This window comes from Mastomys coucha, unplaced genomic scaffold, assembly GCF_008632895.1.
Source record: "Mastomys coucha isolate ucsf_1 unplaced genomic scaffold, UCSF_Mcou_1 pScaffold8, whole genome shotgun sequence".
In the NCBI taxonomy this organism is placed as follows: domain Eukaryota; kingdom Metazoa; phylum Chordata; class Mammalia; order Rodentia; family Muridae; genus Mastomys; species Mastomys coucha.
In genome coordinates this window covers 59163102-59186269 of record NW_022196914.1, presented here as the reverse complement: position 1 = coordinate 59186269, position 23168 = coordinate 59163102, and the positions used below count along the sequence as shown (strand labels likewise).

Below are 23168 nucleotides of genomic sequence, written 5' to 3'. Positions count from 1 at the left end.
GCTAGGGTAAGACATCGTGAGAGCAGAAGCGTGTACCTGTGGAAGATGAGGCTCTTAAGCCTTGCAGTCTGATGGCTCTTCTTAGTTCCTGGTCTCTAAGGGGCTCTTTAGGGTTTCCTAAAGACACAGCCATGTTATTCACAATGGCTGACTTATTTCTTCTCTTCTGATTTGTATGCCTTTTATTTGTTTTTTCTTGTCTTATTGTGTTAGCTAGGACTTCTAGTACAATGAGCAGTCATTACCTTCATTTTGATCTTAAGGGAAGATTTCCACTGTAACCATTATGATGTCAGCTATCACTGTTTTGTAAATGTTCTTTAATGGTTTATGGAGGTTTCCCCTCCACTGCAGAATTTATATTTTGAATGGTTTTTGAATTCTGTTAACTTGAAATAACCATATGGGATTTTTCTCCCTTAGCCTGCTGGTGTGGCTGGACATTGTGATGGTTTTCATGGTTGGCTTGATTGGGTAGAGAGACACTCACATTGGCAAAGGACATTCCCAGGTGTGTCCTTGCTGACATTGCCAGAGACAAGGAGGACTCTAACTTAATAAATTATTCACCATGAGCTCAAAATGTGACCAGTCTGCTTGGAGGTGCTGGAATTATAGGAGGTGGGGACACGATGGAGGAGGTAGATCAGAGGGTATGCCTTTGAAGTGTGTGTCATGGCTATGGCCCACACTGTTACTTCTCTCTGCTCCCTGGCCATCATGAAGTGAGTGGGTCTGCTTGACCATATGCTCACTGCCATGATGTTGAACCTCACCGTGGGCCTATGAACAATGGAGCCAAGTAACTGTGATTGAGAAACTGAATCCATGAGCCAAAATAAAGCTCTCCTCCTTTTAAATTGCTTCTCTCAAGTATTTGTCCCAACAGCAAACAATTAACCCAAATCCTTCCATTGGATTCTATTTATGGAATAAGCCTGGGTTAAGCCTATTTTATCATAGCCTGCAGGACTTATCAAATGTTGTTGGGTTTGGGTTGTTTGCTTTTTCCCCAGCAATGCTAAGGATCAAGCCTGGTTCCTTGCTCATGTGTGGAGGCAATCTGATATGGAGCTCCACATACAGCACTCATTTGCTAATACATACATACATACATACATACACACACACATACATAATACATATATACATACACATACATGCATACATATATACATATAGGCTTTTGAATCTGTGTTCTTAAGACACACTGATAATACCTGCCTCAGGATCTTACAAAGCACAAGTTCAGTCAATTTTCTAACTATCCCTGGCATATTTTGAGTCTAGTCTTATTTTCACACACTTGGTTATGAAACTAATGATTTCTCACTTGGATCATCACAAAGCCTCCAATCTATTGGAGCAGCAATAGCTGTCTGAGAACCATGGATCTGAGAACCATGAATTCTGAACTTCTACCCCACTGGAAAACCAACATGTTAACCTGAATTCTAGGAGTTTCACAGATGTGGACACAATACACAGACTCCTGGATTTCTAACCCCGAGAATAGCAAGCCAGGAGGCGTTCCCATTCTTTCTGTTTTCCAAGTGTCACTGAGGCATTCTGGAGTGACCCAGATAGATGCTACACATTTACTGATGTTCTGCCTCTGCAGAGGAACCCAGGCCTAAAAAACCCAAATCTTTTCAGGGGTTTAAGCACAGCAGCTTTCCCCTTGTTCTGGAGACTAGACCTCTATCCTCTAAAGATGTTTGCTATATAAATGTCACAAAAATAACCTGGAACCAAAGGGCACTTACTACCTTGCCCCTCCCAATAACCTGCTAAATCCAAATCAGGTCAACCAGTCTCCACAACTGTGAGCAAAACAAACCCATTTACTTTATAAATTACTTAGTCTCCAGCATTCTCTTATAGAAGCAGAAGGTTAGACCAAGATACTATCTAATTTCACTTCTCTTCCCAAACAGACCCAGAGAGAACGGGTCACAGAACAGCATAGCTTTGCATGATACAGCTTTCCAAAATGCTGTGAACAACTACTAATTCATTCCAGAAACACTCTGGTTACTTGATAGTTTGTGTGATTCATCAGCTTTGAAAAGGCCTCGGGAGTTGCTGCCTGCTCCTCTTACACGGGCCCTGCTTTTTGGTTTTGTTTTCTGTGAAACAGAGTTAATGGTATTAGCCACTGATCTGGCCTAAGAAAAGAAAATGAAGAGAAGCAGCAGGAGGCTTACCATGCACTGGTGAAAACACATTGGGAAATCTGAGATAGACCCGGAGGAGGTGAGTGGTCCCACTTGGCATCTCCTTTATTGGTTGTGCCATGTTTTGAACTCTATATCTCATGGCAATGGCAGGACCTATAGGTTCGCATTTAGGTATCATTCTCGTGGAGCATAACTCTGGGCCCATCTTCTACCACTCAAGGCTCTCCCTATGCTACCCAAGCACCCACTACACAGTCTGAGCATTCTGAGCACCCACTGGCTACTTGTTGAATTGAGGATTTGAGGAGAGAGTCCTCCTAGGCTCAAGACTGGACCTGCAATGTGTACATCAGAACTGTGAGCAGCCTCTCTCATGGAGACACTGGGGTAGATGTGGGAGCCTTCCATCAGATATCTGAGCTACTCTGCTCATACACAGAAAAGGTTGTTTGCATTCAACTTCAGAGTTTCCCATCCATGGTCAGTTAGCCCAAGGTGAAGCTACACATGGCAAAGCCAAGCCATTTACCTCAGAACCATGGAACCAAAGAGAGGAAGCAGTTGGTGCCAGGGGCATATCCCTAATGACCTATCATATCCCACTAAGTGTCACCTTTAAAAGTCCCACCATCTCCCAGAAACAACTCACGGGACACCAGACTTTTATCACATGGGCTTTGGGGAGGGAGATTCAGTGCCAAACAATAGCAGCTGGAGTAGAGAGAAACATCTGGAATTCAGTCTGGCTCCTGCTGACTCTCTTTTCCCCAACTGAGCTATAAACCTTTTCTATGAAAAAAGTTTGTCCCTTGCTTACACGGTCCTAGCATGCTGGTTCACGGTGCACAACAAACCTGGAAGTTGACATGGAAGTAAAATTCCAGACATGATTAAGTGAAAAGCGAGTCACTCACCACCAGTTGTCACAGACCTCAGATGGACTGTGACCTGTGGGAAGTCCACAGTGAGCTAGTCAACAGTCACCCTTTCTCTCCCACCCATCTGGGCTCACAGGCGTGTTCTGACAGTGATGTATGGTCACTGGAGGAGCATAGTGGGGGACATGGCATGGTTAAGCAATAAAAGCCCGTTTTCCACAGAGATGCTTGATAATGTGATACAGGAAATGTCATGGCCGCTGTATTGGAGGCTGACAAGCATGGCCCCTATGGATTTTATTCTGCTACCATGAAGTAGAAGCAAATAAACACTATTTTATGCCACCAATGACCCATGGAGGCACATAAAACACATTACTACAGCGTGTTAGAGCAGGGACATGGAAAGACTATAGGAGCTCATGGACAGTTGTGGCCCTGCAGCCCAGCCATGGTGGAGAAGCTTCCTGTAGAGGGCGATGTGCTGTGTTCCACATCACTAAGAATTGACACATGCCTTTATTTTATTTTATTTTATTTTAAATATTTATTTATTTATTATATGTAAGTACACTGTAGCTGTCTTCAGACGCACAGATCTCATCACGAATGGTTGTGAACCATCATGTGGTTGCTGGGATTTGAACTCATGACCTTCCGAGGGGCAGTCAGTGCTCTTCCCCGCTGAGCCATCTTACCAGCCCAGCACATGCCTTTAAATCCCAGCACTTGGGAGGCAGAGGCAGGTAGATTTCTGAGTTCAAGGCCAGCCTAGTCTACAGAGTGAGTTCCAGGACAGCCAGGGTTAAACAGAGAAACCCTGTTTTGAAAAACAAAACAAACAAACAACAACAACAACAAAATTAACTTATTGAGTTTTAGCTGGAGACATTTTGGTGTTATAACCCTCAACTTTGAGCATTTGTAAGATGACTCTTAAGTTAATATTAGGTGTGCCAGCCAAAGAATTTGTATAGCAGTGTAGAACACAGGGAATTCAGATGACAGCAGAAAGTTCCAGACAGAACCCAGATAGAGACATTTCCTGGAACCACACCCAGCATAGGACCTTGCCAATATTAATGAGAAAACTGTACAAGTCAGTGGCTTTGGCCGAAGTCAATCCTCTCTGCGTTTATAGATGGCAGAGGAAGCAGAGTTTCTCACCCTGGCGGTTGTGAATTCTGATGGAGCTGTGCCCTCCCCAGGCCCCATTCATCTTACTCACTCAGGTCCAGACTGAAGGAGTAGTTCCTGTCTGGGGTGCTGTAGTCATGGCAGAAGGTGGAGGAAGGACAGAATGACAGCACAGCATTAAAGCTTCACTCCCAGCAGCATCCCCATTTCTAACTCACGTTTCAGCGGCCCAAACAAATTAAAACCCTACCTGTAAAGGGGCAGGGAATTCCATCTGCTGTGGACAGAGCCCTAAAGCTGGGCTTGAAACAGGTGGGATATGACAATACAATACACAGCATACAATGTGATAGAGAGATGGCTGCATTTCTAGGACCACATCTTCTATTAATAGCAGCCTAATCATGGGGGTTAATTATAGCATGTGCATTCAATACTTGAGTGAACTGCAAACACACTGTATAGTCTCACTCAAAATGTGAGCACCATCATTTCTAATTACTTCTCTTGTGATTTGAAAATTTGGGCATTGGAAACTCCTTTAGGAATTGAAGGAATCTAACAGGAGGCCTGGGGAGATGCTTCCCAGGCCGATGAGGTGTTTGCCATGCAAGCATGAGGACCCGAGTTTGATCCCCAGTACCGACAAAAAAGCTAGGTAGGGTAGCATGTGCTTGTAGCCCAAGCACCAGGAATGCAGAAGCAGGAAGATTTGTTAGTCTAGCTGAAGAGAGTTCACAGAGGGATATTGTCTCAAAGTGAAGGCGGACATTGATAAGGAAAGAGACTTGACACTGATCTCTGGCATTCATATACCTCCCTGTGGGGGTTAGAATATGCTTAGTCCAGGAACTGGCACTATTAGTAGGTGTGGCCTTGTTGGAATAAATGTGTCACTGTTGGAGTGGGCTTTAATACCCTCATCTTAGCTGCCTGGAAGCCAGTATTCTGCTAACAGCCTTCAGATGAAGATGGATAATTCTTAGCTCCTCCTGCACCATGCCTGCTTGGACGTTGCCATGTTCCTGCCTTGATAATAATGGACTGAACCTCTGAACCTGTAAGCCAGCCTCAGTTAAATGTTGTCCTTATAAGAGTTGCCTTGGTCATGGTGTCTGTTCACAGCCATAAAACACTAACTAAGATAGCTCTCATACCAGTGCTTCTCAACTTTCAGTCACAACCCCTTTGCGGTCACAGACCAGATATTATGCATATCATAAATTTATATTACCATTCATAATGGCAAAATTACAGGTATAAGGTAGTAATGAAATAATTTTATGTTTGGGGTCATCACAACATGAGGAACTGCGTTAAAGGGTCACAGCGTTAGGAAGGCTGAGAACCACTGTTCTACTCACACATGAACTTGCATGCACACATAACACACACACACACACACACACACACACACACACACACACACACCAAGCACATGAACCTCAAGTGGTAATTGGCAGGCAGGATCCTGAAAGCAGGAAAATAATCTCAATGATGCCCCTCAAAGGAGTGTTCCAGAAAGTGAGGTCCACTCTCCACCAGTTGTAGAATGAGCTAAAATGTAGGTGCAATGTGCATGCTTCTGGATTTGTCCCTAGATACACTGAACTGTATAGTGGCAAGATCTCCAGTTAACTCGAAGTCCAAACTCATTCCCCAGCCCAACCCAGCTTTCTCCCCAGCCTTGGGGTTTTACTACATAGGTCAGTCTGTTCTCAGATTTAGAATCCTTCTGCTTCAGCCTTCCAAATTCTAGGATGACAAGTGTCCACTACCACGACAAGTTCTAGGTGACACTGATGTAGACTAGTTGTGGAGATTTGCCCCTCCGGAAGCTGAAGACTTCAGTAGCGCCCACCCCTGCCAGCATTTCCCTTGCTGAGCACTCACGTCTTAATATTTGCCTTGCTTTGGTCCTCTAGGGTTCCACAAGAGCAGCCAGCACGCATGCGCAGCCAGCACAAGTGTTCTCAGTCCTGGGTCACGAATCCTGCTGGGCCTTGGGGTTTCCTGGCAGGAATAGGTATGGGGGAACTTTCTACAGAATAGTTTCTAATGAGGGCCTCTGTCCCCCTTCAAATACATTTTAGTTTATATACTTTACTATTTTTCTTGTAAATCGACATCTGTGAATCATTTTATTTGTCTATTTTTAGAAAGAAAATGTTACTACATTGAACAATGTTCTCATTAAAAAAATTCTCTTATAATAGTAACAATTGTTTAAAAACGTATATTGTTAACTGTTTTTACTCAGCAAGGGATGGTTGGAACCAACTCCAGTGAACACTTAATGGTGAGTTTTCAAGCCTGATTTTTGTGGGATTTGCAGTTGGGTAGATATTGCAGTAGTTGCCTCCTGAGATGAAAATGAAATCCAAAAGGTCCTGTCTTCCAGGGCTCTGCTTGGAACATTCCAGAGCTGCTCTATGGCACAGGACAGCAGTGCTCCATGGAGCAGTCATTGAGTTCTCTTGCAATGACCTACATGCCACCTGATTCCTTAAATCCAACATACTTTCGCTTCCAGAGGAAATTTTCATGTTTTCATGGGGGCATAACTGAGCCTGGTTTGGTAACTGAGGTTGCCCTAAAGTGGTAGGTAGTTCCAGCCCCATTGGTGTATGTCTTGGTCATGTGGGGTGATGTGAACTTTGATTCCAAGCCCTTTAGAAGCCTCAGCAGCCAATGCTAATATCCCAAGTGCTGTTCTAAAGCTATTTCTGTCTTTATCCAAGCCACACCTATGGTCAAAGCAAGGTAAAGTCAAGTACTACAACATTTAGGTGAGGAAAAAGAAAGATGGGAGAGAAAAAATGAAGAAAGAGAATCAAGAAGTCAAGTGGGGAGGGAAAAGTTTGAGATGGGAAGATAGGAAGAAGGAGGGAAAGAGAGAAGAAGAGAGGAGGGAAAGGGGAAGGAAGAAAGAAAGAAGAAAGGGATGGGGAAAGGAAAGGAGAAAGAATGGAAGGAAGGGAGAAAAGTGAAAGGAAGAATGAATGGATGATGGATGGATGGATGGATGGGTGGATAGATGGATGGACAACAGAAAGGAGAAGGCGCAGAAGATGGGAGGATGGAAGGGAGGAAAGGAGGAAGAAGGGAAGGGCAGAAAGGAGAACATGTTTCTGCCCCTCTTCTCTGCCCTTCAGTGCCAGGTTCAAAGTACTCCTCAGCCCATTTCAAACACCCCAGGTCTATGTCTCTCTGACATTCGATTCTTTTCATTCTAGATCCTACACTCTGTGAGTTGAACACAGCTAGAATTTTATCCCAAGATGAAAACTCGCATGCCTTAGGAATGTCTGTATCTCCAGAGGGTTGGTTCTGAAAGGACAGAGGGCAGTGTGAAATCTTGTCTGCCCCACCCCATCATCATGTCATTCAGCTGTGAGGTTCACTCCCTGGGAAGGGCAGGCTGCCTCTGTCCTAACCACAGAACAGGCCCTTGTTAGCGTGGCATCCTGCGAGTCATGCGAGTGGCAGCGACCCTGTGCCAACCACAGGCTCTGGTTTATATCCAGTTAATGGAGGCTTCGTTTGGTTTCTTGGGATTAGAATGTTTCAATATTGCCTTATAAAAATATTCCATTCTGGTTCGTGGGCAGAGCTTCAGTGCAGAAAAACTGTGAGGCAGGGCTGCCAGCCCCAGCATTCCTGTTATTGTCTGTAATTTCTAAAGACCAGTGAGTAGACATGGCACTCTGCAAATACACAAAGACAAGGCCCTGGCCTTCCATCAGAAAAACACACCCTAATGAAAATAATCCAAGCAGAAGCATAACAGACAGTTTGAGGGGGGCAGGGAAGCTGGAGACGGCATGTAGAGTGTTTCTGTTTTTGTTTTTTGTATTGAGTTGGGAGTGATTGGGAGAGGGGGAGCCAACTACATCCTGGGTTTGCTTCTTGTTTAATCTTTCCAGATTCTTGGTCTCAGGAGGTCACTGGATTCAAAAGCCAAGTTGTTCAAACTGACACCCTCCCCCCTCCCTGATACCCTGCAAAGAAATTGCTCTCTATGGCAGCCAGTTCCTTTTTTCCAAAGGCTTTGTGGCTGACCTCAGCTCCCCAGACAAGTGTAGCCTTAAATAAGATAATTACTTTCTAAAGCACTATGCTTCCCCATAGGAAAGCTTCTAGGACAGAGAGCACAGCACATCTCCCTGGGGAGGACCACACCTGACGTCCCATCCCCTGTCTCTTTTTCCTTATTCACAAGCTGTCCTCACTGCCTAAGCCCAATGCCAGGCCTGGAACTTCCAGAGACCCGCCAGCTACTTGGCACTGTGGCAGAGTTGGTTCATCAAGATGCATTTTTTATGAAAACCTCAAGTTATAACCCACATGTGGTGGCAGATCATTATCCTAAGACTCTAAATTGAAGCAGCGATGCACTTGGAGGCGGATCTATCATAATCTGGACATTTTTTCTTTTACTGGTCTATTTTAACAAGTGTAGGGAGGAAATCAGACTCGAAAAGCATAAACTGTTTTACATTTTGAATTGAACTTGTATAAAAATGGAACCACTCCAAGATAAAGGAATATTGGCAGAAGAGGAAGGAAAGATGGGGTGGGAGATGTGGAAATAAAAAGCTTCTGTTACGGCTTTTACATTTCCTGATTTAGCTCAGTGGAGAGGGGCAGGGTGAGCGATTGGATGGAGACAAGATCCCTAATGAGAAAGATATGACAGATGAGGGGGAACATACATAGAAAGAGGGGGTGGAGATAGGCATGTGTATGTGGGGGGTGAACCCTAAAACAAAACACTAAATAGTTCCCGGTAATCATCTCTGTGAAATAGCCAATTAGATTAACAGATCATTTATTTTGTCTTGAGGCCTTCTTGTGTTTTCCAGACTCTCAATGGCAATATTTTTCTTAATCCATCAAGTGCATTATTATTTGTTGTGGTGGTATAGTAGTTTTAAAAATGTATCTCTTGACGATGTCGTAGCTGTATGTAATGTATTCTCATTTCTGTCGATCCAGTCTGCTTTCTCTTATACCCCACCAACAACCCTGCCCCACCATTCCTGGGTATAAGTCCCTTTCACATTATGTCTTACTGTGTTCTGTGAGCCACCGAGTTTGATCAAGCTCATTTGTGTGGGCATGGGCTTGAAATTACCTAATGGAGACTATTGGGCTGAAGATAGTCAATGTCCCTCTCCCATAATCCATCAGGAGCCAGTAGTCATCCAGGAGATGAGGGTCCTCTCTTGGACATATATTTTTAGAAGAGTTTTTGACTCCAAAGGCTGCAACCTTTGACTTCTGAGCCTGAGCCCACACAGTAGATAGAGGTCATGGTCATTAAACAGGAGGTTTTGTGTATGTCAGTGCATGCTCAGGCCCAGGGACCTGCAGCATGCTCACCTTGTCACGCGTTTTCTCCAGACTATGTACACTTTAATAGTTCCTGTACCCAAGGCTTCGGTGACATGAGAAAATGTATTGATGACCCATTACCAAGTGTAGCCACCATTCACAGGATCAAATCCAGCTGAATGTGAGGTATTGCTTTACACCTAGGTGTCGATGAACTCCACATAGTAGGGCTTGCTCTGCTGGAGAAGAAGCCCAGCTCACCTTGGCTCTGGGGTTGTGAACTGCAGTGGCCATTTTAGGAGCCACATGTCATGGCCTGTCTTGGGAGGGGAAAACATCCTGAAGTTTCCATACCCATCATACAGCTGTCTGAGCAGTGACTTCTTGACACACAAAAGACTGCAGAGCATCTTGTCTTCTAGACATTGGTTCTTGGGTCAGCTTGTGGGCAAAAGGTGCCCTCACACATTTTGTTTGTGACTCTTCACAGATTCCTATCCTTGCTCACAGCCCCTGAGCTAGCCACTCAGTTCTTTGGTCCAAAACCCCTGGAATTAGGGGTTGCTTAGGTAACAGAAATGGCTCACATTGAGTTATGAGACATGGGTCAGAGTAACCTTACATTAACCACTGTTTGTGACTCTTCCTTGGCTTCATGGGTCTGGCTGTCCTTGGAGAGACACAACTGTCCACACAAGCCTGCCTCCAGTGTCTGTGTTCAGCATAAGCTTCCTTGCTAAGCTGCACACCATGTACCAAGTCACCTGTAGGCCAAAACATCTCACCAATAGAGCAGTCAACATTTTCAGAATGGAAACTTTCTTGTCTCTTCTAAGAAGGAGACCTCCCATTCCTTTCTGTCTTAGTTAGGGTTTTACTGCTATGGACAGACCACAATGACCAAGGCAATTCTTATAAGGGCAACATTTTAACTGGGGCTGGCTTACAGGTTCAGAGGATCAGTCCATTATCATCAAGGAGGGAACATGGCAGCATCCAGGCAGGCATGGTGCAGGAGGAGCTGAGAGTTCTACATCTTCCTCTAAAGGCTGCTAGCAGAATACTGACTTCCAGGCAGCTAGAATGAGGGTCTTAAAACCCACACCCACAGTGACACACCTACTCCAACAGGGCCATACCTTCTAGTTATGCCACTCCCTGGGCTGAGCATATACAAACCATCACACTTCCTCTCCCCCAACCTGTTGCCAGTGTCCTGGGGATTTTGTGTGTGGGAATCCCTCTCTCGTGAAGCACTCCTCTTTCCCTGAACCCTCTAGGCCTTCACCTGTGAGTGTGCTGTTTACATCTTCCAGGTCTTAGACAACATGTTTTTCTTCTGAGAAGCCTTCATTGGTACCCCAGATTTAAGCCAGGTGCTCCTCTTACCTTACATACTTCCATTTGTAATCCCTACTCTGAAGAGTTTATCTTTCCCACTAAAACCCACCACTGAAGGGCACTGCCTTTCAGTCTTGTTTATTACACCCCCTGACTCAGCAATGACAGCATGGCCTGTGATACAGAGGGTGTACATTAAAAGTGTGATTGTACTGGGGCTGTGGAGATAGCTCAGGAGGGCAAAAGCAAGTCTGAGGCCAGCGCCCAGCCAAAAGGCAAACCTAGCTGCACAGGTGTCTGTATTCCCATGGCAGCTTTACAGAGAGACAGAAGGCAGAGTCAGAAAAGACTCCAGATGTGAGCCTGGCTTACACAGGGAAAAGACCCTGTCTCACACAGGATGCATCAATGACTGAAGGTTGTTCTTTATCCTCCACATGTGTACCATGGCGTGAGTGTGACTATGCTCCAACACATGCACACACACACACACACACACACACACACACACACACACACACGATTATTGGAAAAAATAAACAACCTATTTTCAACCAACACCCAGGGCTCAGGAAAAAAACAGCGACCAGGGATCTCCTCTCCCACCTGCACCCAACAGGCGGGAACCTTGTTCTAGGATCCAGGATACTTTCTCAGATGAACAATTTTGCCTGTATTCAGCTCAGCTGCCAGCAGGGCAGCCCTATGCATATCCATCCTGGAGGTCTTAGGGTTTTATTGCTGTGAAGAGACAGCATAACCATAGCAACTCTTTTTAGGTTTAGACCATTCTCATCATAGCGAGAAGCATTGTGACAGGCAGGCAGACATGGTGCTGGAAAGATAGCTAAGAGTTCTCATCTGGATCTGCAGGCAGCAGGAAAAGAACTGCGCCACTAGGCCTGGTTTGAGCTTCTGAGACCTCAAAACCTGCTCCCTAGTGACACACGTCCTCCAACAAAGCCACGCCCACTCCAACAAGGCCACACCTCCTAATAGTACTGCTCCCTATAGACCTATAGGGACATTTTACTCAAAGCACCACACTGGCCCTTTTCCCACCACATGGAACAATTTATTTCTATGAAAAGTTGTATTTGATCTTTTAAACGCCAACTCAAAACAAGCTTTTGTAATATTTCTTATGCTTGAGGACTGTCTCAGCTGTAAGTACATGTCATTCAGCACACAGCACAGGCTGCTGCTTCTCAGTAAAACAAGCCATCTTGCCATAGGAAATTCTTAAGTGGGATTTGGTTTATGCCTGTGTTTTTGTTTCTCTTTTTGGAGTGTAACTTCCCTGAAGAAAAATACTGTCCAAATTTACTCCAATACTGACACTTAAAAATGCGTTCCCCAAGATGCAAAGGCTCAATGGCGGTTCCTTTTGCTTTGGCTCATTATGATTTTTATAGGTCCAAATACATATACTTTGATGCTTTAATTAATGCTCGTGAGTAAATTATGAAAGAAAGAAAACATTTTAATCAGTTTATAGGAAGAGTCATGTGGTTTTCCCCATTGAAGCCACAACACACCACACTGTAGGACATCTGACTGTGTCTTTTCCACTGGTCTATTGCAGGATTTGAACAGCAGACTTGAAAGTGACAGGGATAGGTATCGAACAGTTGCATGGGCTGCTTCTTCATAGTCATCACAGCAAAGAATGGCAGGCTGCCCAGGAGATCTTGGCTTTTTAAACCAGGGATGGGCAAGGAAATATTCCGGTTGTCTTGGCCATAGAAAGGGGCTCGTCCTGAGCAGAATGGGAGCAGGGCAGAGAAAATAGAGTAAGTGCTCTGTGACTGCACAAGTGGTCCTGGTTCTGAAGGGCTACCCTTCCCCACAATGAAGTGTTCTAGGGAGTACCTCCTAATGCTCTCTGGGACAGTCTCTGTAGGACATTGCTCCGTAGGACATTGCTCCCAGGGACAGTGCCCTCTCTAGGACAGTGCTCCCAGGGACAGTGCCCTCTCTAGGACAGTGCTCCCAGGGACAGTGCCCTCTCTAGGACAGTGCTCCCTGGGACAGTGCCCTCTCTAGGACAGTGCTCCCAGGGACAGTGCCCTCTCTAGGACAGTGCTCCCTAGGACAGTGCTCCCAGGGACAGTGCCCTCTCTAGGACAGTGCTCCCAGGGACAGTGCCCTCTCTAGGACAGTGCTCCCTGGGACAGTGCCTTCTCTAGGACAGTACTCCCTAGGACAGTGCTCCCAGGGACAGTGCCCTCTCTAGGACAGTACTCCCAGGGACAGTGCTCCCTAGGACAGTGCTCCCAGGGACAGTGCCCTCTCTAGGACAGTGCTCCCAGGGACAGTGCCTCCTGGGACAATGCTCCCTAGGACAGTGCTCCCAGGGACAGTGCTCTCTGGGACAGTGCTCCCTAGGACAGTGCTCTCTAGGACAGCCACAGTCTCACGGCCTATTCTTCCAATTACTTCACTCTTCATGTCTCATGCTCATTTTCAAAGCACTGGCTCTTGCCCTACTTTCACCATTTCCCTGCAGTTGTTCTCTGTTTAGAAGCCAGGACTAAGACTGGCACACAGCCTCTGTGGATCCAGACCCTGCCACCAGCTTATGATGGAGGAGGACATTTCACGTGACACCCTGAGCCCTTACTGCAGCCTTCTGCAGTCTCTTCTGTGAGGCAGATGCGTCACGTGTCATGTAGAATTTATGTTGGCACTTACTTACTGTTCGTTCAGTAGAGCTAGTTTCACCTGAGACCTTCTTAAATGAACAACCTCTGTCCTCTGCTAACCCTGGAGAATCAGGATTGCTGATATCTGGGCACTGGGTCCCTATTTTAATAGCTTCTCCAGGTCATTCTGACACAGTGACACAGCATGAGAAGCGCCATCTCCACCGTATATGATGGGTGCGGAAGGGAGACTGTCACAATCTTTGCATGAGCAAGGGATCCAACATCTTCACTGTAGGTGATGAGGGAATATCAGAATCCGTCCAGTTCTTACGTTCACCTTGATGGTATGCATTTTAAACTAAAAAGGCAACTTCAATCTGTGTCGCAGAAATAATTGTATCCCTGAGTACATGTTCCAGGTAAGAAATGGCTGCAGCAAGGGTTCCAAGCTCTGTCCCTGGGCATAAAAAGGAAACAAACAAACAAACAAATGAAAAAACAAGTTCTGAAGTCAGCAGCAAGGATTAAGGACTGAGCTTCACTAGCTGAGAGCTAAGGATCTGTTCATTTCTTGCACAGTATCTGACTTCCCATATAAACACGTTACTACAACTAGTCTGTTCTGTTCACTGGCAGCTGGAATGGTGGCTTCTTTGCCCTATTCCTTTATAGGCTTCTGGCTTCATGGTAGTCTAGAACAGATCTACAAGCCTCCCAGTGCTTGGCTTTTCAAGTTAATGAGTACTGACTGGCTACTAGATACTCGTGAGGTAAGTGACTGTCTCATCCCATCAAACCTCCTGAGCCCGCTGCTGCCCTGCAGTGCCCCTGTGGAATTCCAGTCTTGTCGATTCCTGACTCACAGCAAATGCTTAACCAGGAACCTGAATTACAGCTGAGGTCCCTTTGTCACCTCTGCCCTGATGCCTTTCAAATATTTGTGTAATATAAACCATGTTAGGTGACATACTCCCAATTAGACAAACTGCAGCTTATTGTTATTAATAACTTTTGAAGTCAGGGTGAAGTTAAAATTGCAGGCTAGCCAATAACTCTAATAAGGCATTTTAATAACTTCCCAAAGTGGGACAGACAGATGCAAGTGGCCAGGCTTGCTTCTGTGTCCAGTGGGCTTCTGGAATTCCTGGTTGTGCAATGATGGGAAACCTCCTCATTTGGATAATGTGTTACACGTGGTTAAGACGGGTTTTTATTGCTGTTAAGGTAGCTTTCCTTGCCATCTTAAGCAGACAGCTTATTCCAAGCTATGCATGCAGGGTTTACACGGTAAAATGTGGCACATGATGTATTTGATTACATCTCTTGTTTCTTTATGCACTGTATTTTTAAAAAGACAAAGACATTTGCATCACAGCTTTTGGGGGCCACTTAACAAAATCTTTGTTGCTCCTCAGAGCTGTCCAAAGTCACTTTATGGATGAAAGTCTAAGATGATGTCCCTTATGCCTGTCCTTTGACCTTGAGGGTCACATCCTGCTGGGCCACGCATCTCCCAACCCCATTGTTTATAGTTTATGTGGACATCAAGACCTCCAGGAAGATTCCAAGAGCCTCTTGTTCAGGATAGAGCCTTCTGGAGCAGGAGTTCTGTTTATCCTGCTTCAATGAGTTGCAGACTGGAATTTCCCCAGAGCCATCATCTCCCATGCTCAGCGGAAGGATGCCAGACAGAGAGCACTGGGCAATAGCAAAGAGCTCGAGGCCACTTGGCCTCATCTTGGTTCGTGTCCATCACTGATCCCTGGAAATAATCTGGCTTTCCTTTCTGCAGCCAAGGCTTGGCACTCACGTGCGGCTTCACTTAGCTTCTCTTTAGTCGGGTCTACTCCTGACTAAAACAGTTGCTCATTTAGATGAACTATTTGTGGCATGTGCTCATGTGTAGCTAACAAAGGGATTCTTCTGGGATTGGGGCGGGGGAGGGCAACAGGGCAGAGAGACTATGTGGCTGCAGAAGCCGTCTATCTATTTTGGCATCTACAGCTGGCCTTATCTGGTGCAGGCTGCACTGGTTGGTACACACTGGTAATCCCAGCCCTGGGGAAGTTAAGGCAGGGGGACTCAGGAGTTTTTGGTCAGCTTGGACTACGTTGTGACATCCCATCTCAATGCAAAAATTAATAATAAAACTCGGGTTACCTCGCAGACCCTGTCACTGCTTTGAGTAGCAAACTATTTGAAGAGCAGAGCTCTTGGAGGCAGTCTGGCAGGCACAGAGGTTTCTGGGAGAAATGGAGCTACATAAACCAAATTAACCTCTGATGAAGGAAACCTTTCCCTACCTACCTCAAGTTCTCTTTTTACCTTAGAAGTGGGCATAGACATTCCCTGCAGCATAGCTACTCTGGAGACCCATGCTATACTGTTGATGAGGCTTCTCCCTCTGTCCCAGCTAAATCTGCCAGGGACTATGCAAGTGTGGAGATTAAATAGGTGCAAACATGTCTGTCATCAGGAGTGAGAAATTCAGTCCCCCAGGCTCCAAGTGGCTCACCTGATTTAGCCTAGTCTCTCAGCAGCTTGCTGAGCTTGGATTTTTCCAATTATCTTTTGCAAGGTGGCATTTAATAATAGTATAACAAAACATAAGAGGATTGTCAGGGAAGAGAAGGACCAGAACACAGAGGCTTAGCTGACACCAGTACCGGGAACTGGACTTTACCAGGAAAACTAGCCCGGGAGTGATTGTGATTTATTCTTTACTTCCTACTTGCAGTGGGATCAAATGAATTACTTAAATATCATTCGTTCTTTCTTGTCAGAAAATATTATTAACCTAAGAAGGCCACATGCTGCTAGTATTCAGGCCAAACTCTTCTTACATGGTCAGCCTGTTAAGAGGATGTTGCCTGTTGCTTCCCCAGTATCTGTCCCCACTATCTCCTTGCCAGAAGAAGTGATCTCTGCCCATTCCCAGACTCTTCTTCCCTTAGGAACAACCATACCATCCAGTGCAGTCTGTGGAGTGGAGCCTCATGCAAATAGGCGGACTCAGGTAATGTGGGAAATTTGTACATTTTTTTTTAAAAATCTGTCTTTTTCTTGGACTGTAGGTATGATAGTTAGAAGAACAACTATCTTAAATCCCCGAGGAGGCCAGTTGTAGTGGTGCATGCCTTTAATCCCAGTATTCAGAAGGCAGAGGTATATGGATCTCTGCGTTAGAGGCCAGCCTGGTCTACAGAGCAACTTCTAGGACACCCACATCTGCATAGTAAAGAGACCTTGTCTCAAACAAATCATAACCAAACCGGAAGAGGCATTCCTTCATTGATCATGGTAGAATAAGTGTGCAAAGAAATGTGTGTCCTTGCTGCCCCCCTTGACTAGATAAATAACTTCTACCTGTCTTGAAATTTCTTTTCAACTGAGCAAAGTAAAAGCCTCCTGGCAGCTGAGCTGGGTGGTGTAATCTCAGCATTTGGTAAGTAGAGGCAGAAGGGTCAGGAGTTCACCACATAGTAAGTTCAAGGCTAGCTTGGGTCACAAGAGACTGAAAACAAAAATGATAAATAAAACCTTTTTGGTTGTGACTTAGGGTTTGGGCTTCCAGCAAATGTAGCTAAATGCAATCCTAACTCATACTCTTTCAAAACACAAAGTTTGATTCATCATCTTGTAGCATCTCTTTATTTAGTAGTCGGAGGAAAAGCTCAAAGAGCGCTCCCTCCTGCTGGGTCTCATGCTGCCTGAGTCCTCAATCCTTGGATGTTTTAGCCAGCCAGCCACTGCTTCCTCCTGCAGCAGCTTTTCCTTCCTTCCTTCCTCCTGTGCCATTCTGGTTTCAAGTCTGCCTCCCATCTTTCTAGTTTCCTTCCTGTATCTGGTGGATTCCCTTTTCCTTCTGTCCCTGAAATGCAGATGTCCCCAGGGTCTCCCATGCTCCACTGGGTGGTAATCCTGGGCCCACTCATGGCATTTACTCTCACCTAGGTTTAAACACAAATGGTATCTATTGACACTGGAGACAGAAATATGGAATATCCCGTTAAGAGAGAACAAGAGCTTCCAAGGCTGGATGTGCTGTCTGATCCCATTACTGGGAAATGGGAGGAGACAGAGAACAGATGTATCAGAGGATATACAAAGAGGATCTGTAAGTGGGATGGTAACACTCAGGGGTAGCATAGCTAAGGATTTAAAATCCATGATAAATAGGGCTGGAGAAATGGCTCAGCATTTGGCTCCTGGCACCTACTTCAGGGAGTTCTAAACCACCAATAACTTCAGCTTCTAGGGCTATAACACCCTCTTCTGGCTGTCCAGGACTCCCTCACAAACATTTACACACACCCATAAACAAAAACTTAATTTAAAAAAAAATGCTGATTCAATTGACAAACTAACCCTTTCATCGCTAAGGGCTGAGAGCCTGTAGAAGCTGTTCCCATGATTTTCAACATTTCCTTCTTTACAGATTCCTCTTGTCCTACATTCATTCGTTCGCTCATCCATTTGTTCATTCATTCAGCAAGCTTTGGTTGTGAGGCAGCCATATGCCAGGTGTGGTATGAAGGGATGTAGATGAAACAGAATAAAACCAAAGAACTTTCATTTAAAGTGAGAGGACACAGCCGGGCAGTGGTGACCTTTAATCCCAGCACTTGGGAGGCAGAGGCAGGTGGATTTCTGAGTTCAAGGCCAGCATGGTCTACAGAGTGAGTACCAGGATAGCCAGGGCTATAAGAGAAAACCTGTCATGAAAGGAAAAGAAAAGATAGGACACAATTTAACTTTCCTATCAATAGAGGAAGGGTGTGAACCACCTGCTGTAGTGAAAGGACATTGCAGGGAGAACACAGATGAGTTAGTTACACAGCAGCCCTTTCCCCCACCCCTCCCTGCTGCCATTTTCTCCAGTCCCAGGCTCTGTGTCCAGGCCTAGGCTGATATGACCCCTTTATGTCTGTAGAGACTTTCATAGGCTAAGAACAATTCAAGTCCAAAGTCCCTAGAATACGGGGCACCTGACTCCTCTAGATACTTCAAGAGGTCACCCCCAGGCTGTTTTCTTGCTTCTCTGGTTAGAAACTCCAAAGCAAAAGGCTTAAAAAGGTTCTGCAGACCCGTTGGTGCTAAGACACAGGGGCGGCCTTGATGAAATCTGAAAACAGGCCATCGGAGCTCCCTCAGACAGCAGAGATGGCCACCATAGCCAACAGTGACAGTTACTCCACAATAGTGAGTGGAAGGCTCTAGAGCCAAGTGGTCAGACTGGGAGAGAATGCAGCCTGGCTGAGGGTGTGGAACATTCCAGAAGAGGGCTAGGGAAGGAAGGGCTTTTGGCAGAACCAAGGTCCTGACCCAGACCTGCTGGTTGGGATGTGAAGTGGATTTTCTGTATAAGCTAACCACCCTGGACTGAGAGAGATCCAATGTCAACAGAAATGTTACCCAAACTAGTTTCTGACCTAGACTCGACTAAACCCAGGAGTAGTCAAAGGCTGGGGTGGGGGTTGAGCTACCTGAAATAAGACCCTTCCTGGTGGTCACAGCCCTCGTGGAACCAAAGAAGCCACCTAGCCCATAAGATTGGTCTTCTCCCTGCCTGCCACACAGAGGGGATTCTCTTCCTGTGTAACCTAATAAATTCCCCTGTAATCTCTAGATGCAGGTAACAGCTTTGCTCTTGTGAGAAATGACTGGCTTCAAGTTTCCCCCCAGTATGATTTCCTGTTCATACCGCGAGGGGCCTGCCCCACAGGCCCCCACCATATACCCAGAAGCCAAGAACAAGGCTGTTTCATGTCTGTGATTAATGCCTCACCCAGTACTGTAATCCCATACACAGAACTCACCCAGCTCTGGGGGCCTGGCTGAGAACTCAGCAGCAAGGAAAATGATTCAAGGGCAGCTGGCGACTCTTTACCAGTATGGGCCCCAGCCGCCCTCCCAACATCCTTCTCTGAGGGCCTTTTCTCAAACACGACTCATTGGGGGCACCTTTTTCTATTTTTACCTCTGGCTTTGCAGGCTTTTTATGACTCACACAGCTGTCTGTTTACCTCTTTCCTGGTTCTTGCCTCTCCCTCCCTCACAGAGATGCCCAACCTGTTGACGCTGTAGGACTAGGCCAACACATTGCTGTTTACCTGGGTTTGCACCCGAGAACCATACAATCAAAAATTAATACATAGCAACAAATATCTGATACCATTTCAGGCTGCTTTAAAAGTTTGTGTTGGGTCCCATTCCTAATTATCCCAAGTTGCAGGTTGATGTATTTAAGATCATCTGTGCACGGTAACCGGCAACGGTATTCTCCTCTTTAACCCTCCTCAAATGCTATGTCTAATGCCAGGCAAGGTTTAGAGCTCAGCCAATCACAGTGGAATGACCTCATGACAGGAGACCTCCCTAGGAAGACAGCGCTGGGAGCAAGGAAAGGCAGAATGAATTCCAGTCCTGGCAGGCAGCGCGCTTGTAACCCCCTCCGGCTTCTCTCAACAATAATCTCAGCTCTGTGTTATGATAAACTGCCTGCTCCTTGCTCGGCAGTACATTCAGGAACTGGACTGCAGCCAGGGAAAACACAGGCACAGTGGTAGGACTATTGAAATAAATTAATGGCCTATGATTAATACAAGAAAACAGCGCCGGTTAATAAGCTTAACCCCCCACACACACACACACAACCTCACAGGTTATTTAAGAGGGAAAGGAATTTTTAACATAAATGCACATGGTTTTTACGTAGAAAGGCTAGTTTTTAAAAATTCTCGTCCTTTAAGAGTGGTATAAAAATGTTGGAAAGTGTCAACCGTCTGAATTGTCTCTATTTTTCTTTCTAGAGAGCCCCAGAACTGGCAACAGGAGGAAAATTAGATACATTACTTGGTGACTGTGCTTTTTGGTTTCAAATCCCAAATGGTATCTGCAGACTTGGTTCCTGGAGGGGATCACCAGCTTTGGCTATGAATTATTTGTGACGAAATCCCCAAATTAAATCCACCTTCAGCAACACAAACCCTTGCTATTCCTCAGGCTTTCGAGAGGGTCCAGCGGGTTATGGATTTCCAAGGGGAAATTTCCAATAGAGGGAAGTGTCTAAGCTGAGCCTGCAGATGACCGGTGGCAACTGGGCAAACGCTGATGGCTTTGTTCAAGAGCTGTCACACCACTTCAGTGTTCCTCCTAGTCACTCCCCACAGACTGTCATCAGCTTTGCTCTGTACAAAATAGTTGACCCGAATCAAGGGATTTCAACTTTAAATACCAGAGCAGTTACGACATCCAGAGGGGTGGGAACCTTCCCAAATCAACGTAAAAATCTCAGCCCACACCGGTATCTCACCGGCTGGCCCCCAACAGGAGGCACATGGCAGTAGACTAACTGGAAGCAGCCGGGTTTTCCTCCTAACCTGGCATAAATCACTGCATTCTATTTCCATGGGATGGGGGTGGGCACGGCTGTGGCCAGCCCAGTGGCTGGTGGCTCCGTAAGAACCTGTGTGTCCTCAGCACGCTGTTGAGGGTCAGTCCGCCTCTGTGACAGAACAGCGTTGGAACCCACTTGGAGAGGACAGCCAAGACAGCCCCACCAGGTGAATTCTGGGTAATACAAAGCAACCCCTTTACAGGCCTCCCGTGGTGGAAAGCCTCCTCCGCTGTGATGTACCCTGGGAAAGGGCTGCTCAGAAATTCCTGCTACCTAAGACTTAATTCATGTGTCCCAGGAGGGTCCTGTTCTTTCTGTCTTGCTCTTGCTTCCCCTGTCCTAAGAACCGGCGGTGGGGGACAGAGCAGTGATTTTTCTGTGTAAACCCCGCTTGATTTGTGAGGCCCATAAGCTCCGTCTCCCACCCTACCTAAGGCAGCAGAAGAGTTCAGCCAGCCTCCCCAGTGCCGGGTGCTCCAAGGTCACTTCCAACGGCAAGTCCCTCAGCCCCTCTCTGCTCCTCTGTAGCATCTACAGTTTAGACTGAGTGCACCCCAGCCATAAGGCCCAGTTTAAGGGCTTTCAGGTTAGGCAAACTACAGCTAGCATAACTTCTGCCTTGTCACCATTGACAAACCCATGCATGTGTTCATGCATGAATTCACACTCACAGTGGGGAAAAGATCCTGCAGCTTCGTTCATTTGTTAAGTAGTAGATCGCCAGATATTTGCAGCAAGGGGCGGACAGTGAAGAAAGCTCTGTGACATGGTCTGCACCCAAAGGCAGCCTTAGCCACAGCAGTGGAATGCAGATTATAAGAAGGGCTCGTGGGCTAAGTGACAACCTTGGCAGGGGTGTGGTAAGTCTAGAGTGGCCAATGTCCTTGAAGCAATGTCTCAGACTCTTGCTGGGTCCCCTGGGCTGGATCTGTGGGAGTGGCTGAAACTCCCGGAGGGACTTTTCTTTATGTTGGTTAAAAGCATAGATTCTGAAACTAGACTTCGTGGGTTTGGGTTTGAATCTGGGCCCTACAGCTTGACTTTGGACACACCTACAGTGTGACTTTGGACAACACATTCAATTTTATTGCACCTCCATCCCTTCTGATGCACAAGGGGTAATGGAACAGGACATTAACAATCACTGGGACTCTTAGATGCACATCCAGATTTGTAACAGTGTCGACCACGAAGATTGTTCTGTGTCTCCCCCACCCACCCACCCAGCTGTTACATTAAAGGTCATACCCAGCCAGGACAAGGGTGTACTGTGGGGCTGCAGAAGAGACTGGAGCCAGCCACGTAAGGTGCCTGGAGGACTAGTTAGTGGCAAGAGTGCTTTATCTACACGTTTAGAGACCTGCTTTTGAATCCCTGGCATCCCTGTAAAATGCCAGGCAAAGTTTGTGTCCCTGAAACGTTACTGCTACAGGGAGTGGAAACTGAGGTTCACTGGCTGCCAGTCTAGCTCCAGGTTCAGTGAGAGAGCCTGCCTCAAGGAAACAAAGTGAAAAATGATGTAGCTGTACACCCAACACCATCCTCTTAGCCTCCCTGCTCTCTCACAGACATGTGTGAGCACACATACACACACACACACACACACACACACACACACACACACACACATACACAGAGAGAAGGGGAGGGGGGCAGCACATTAACAGATAAAGTCAGCAGAATAGGCTTTGTGGGAGGGGTCGGGGAAACCTTGAAGCTGGGCACAGTCTCTCTCATGTAGCCAGAAGCCTTGCTTCCTAAGCCTTAAGCAAAAGCCTGCCCAGTACCCTCCTCTCTGATTCTCAGCTCTTGTCCTATTGCACTAGGTGAAAAATTAGAGTTCGGGTCAAACTTCAGAACCGACCTGTTTCCATTGAGGGGAGTGTCAAACAAAAGCAATATTGCCCTCAAAAGTAATCTCAGTGACAGACAAGGAACCCTGTGTGTAATTCTGTATGTTGAGAATGGTTGCTATGGGAACAGAGAGAAGGGCTTGGCCCTGTGGCATCCAGAGGTCACAGAATCTTCAGGAGTGTGTGTGACAGGATGAGGGGTGCAGGGGAGTGGCTGTCCAGACAGGAAAAGTATTTGAAGTTTAGTTTAGAGTCCCACCCTGCCCCCACCCCACCCCAAGACACTGAGATACAGTGTCGTTTATCTCTTTCAGAGGAAGAGGGCCTCCATGGAGAACACACACTTGAGCAAGGACTGCAACTGGAAGCTCAGTGGAGCTGTAGGCACAGACTCC

The 23168-nt window shown here is 46.2% G+C and overlaps 1 long non-coding RNA gene across 1 annotated transcript; it reads right to left on the bottom strand.

Annotated features, from left to right (window-relative positions):
• Positions 1-12335: 12335 nt before the first annotated feature.
• LOC116083604 lies at positions 12336-21025 on the bottom strand. The gene is made up of 3 exons (XR_004115794.1): positions 20904-21025; positions 13572-13978; positions 12336-12632 (listed from the first exon to the last, which is right to left on the bottom strand). It is a non-coding gene; the product is annotated as an uncharacterized LOC116083604 (long non-coding RNA).
• Between the last annotated feature and the right edge of the window lie 2143 nt (positions 21026-23168).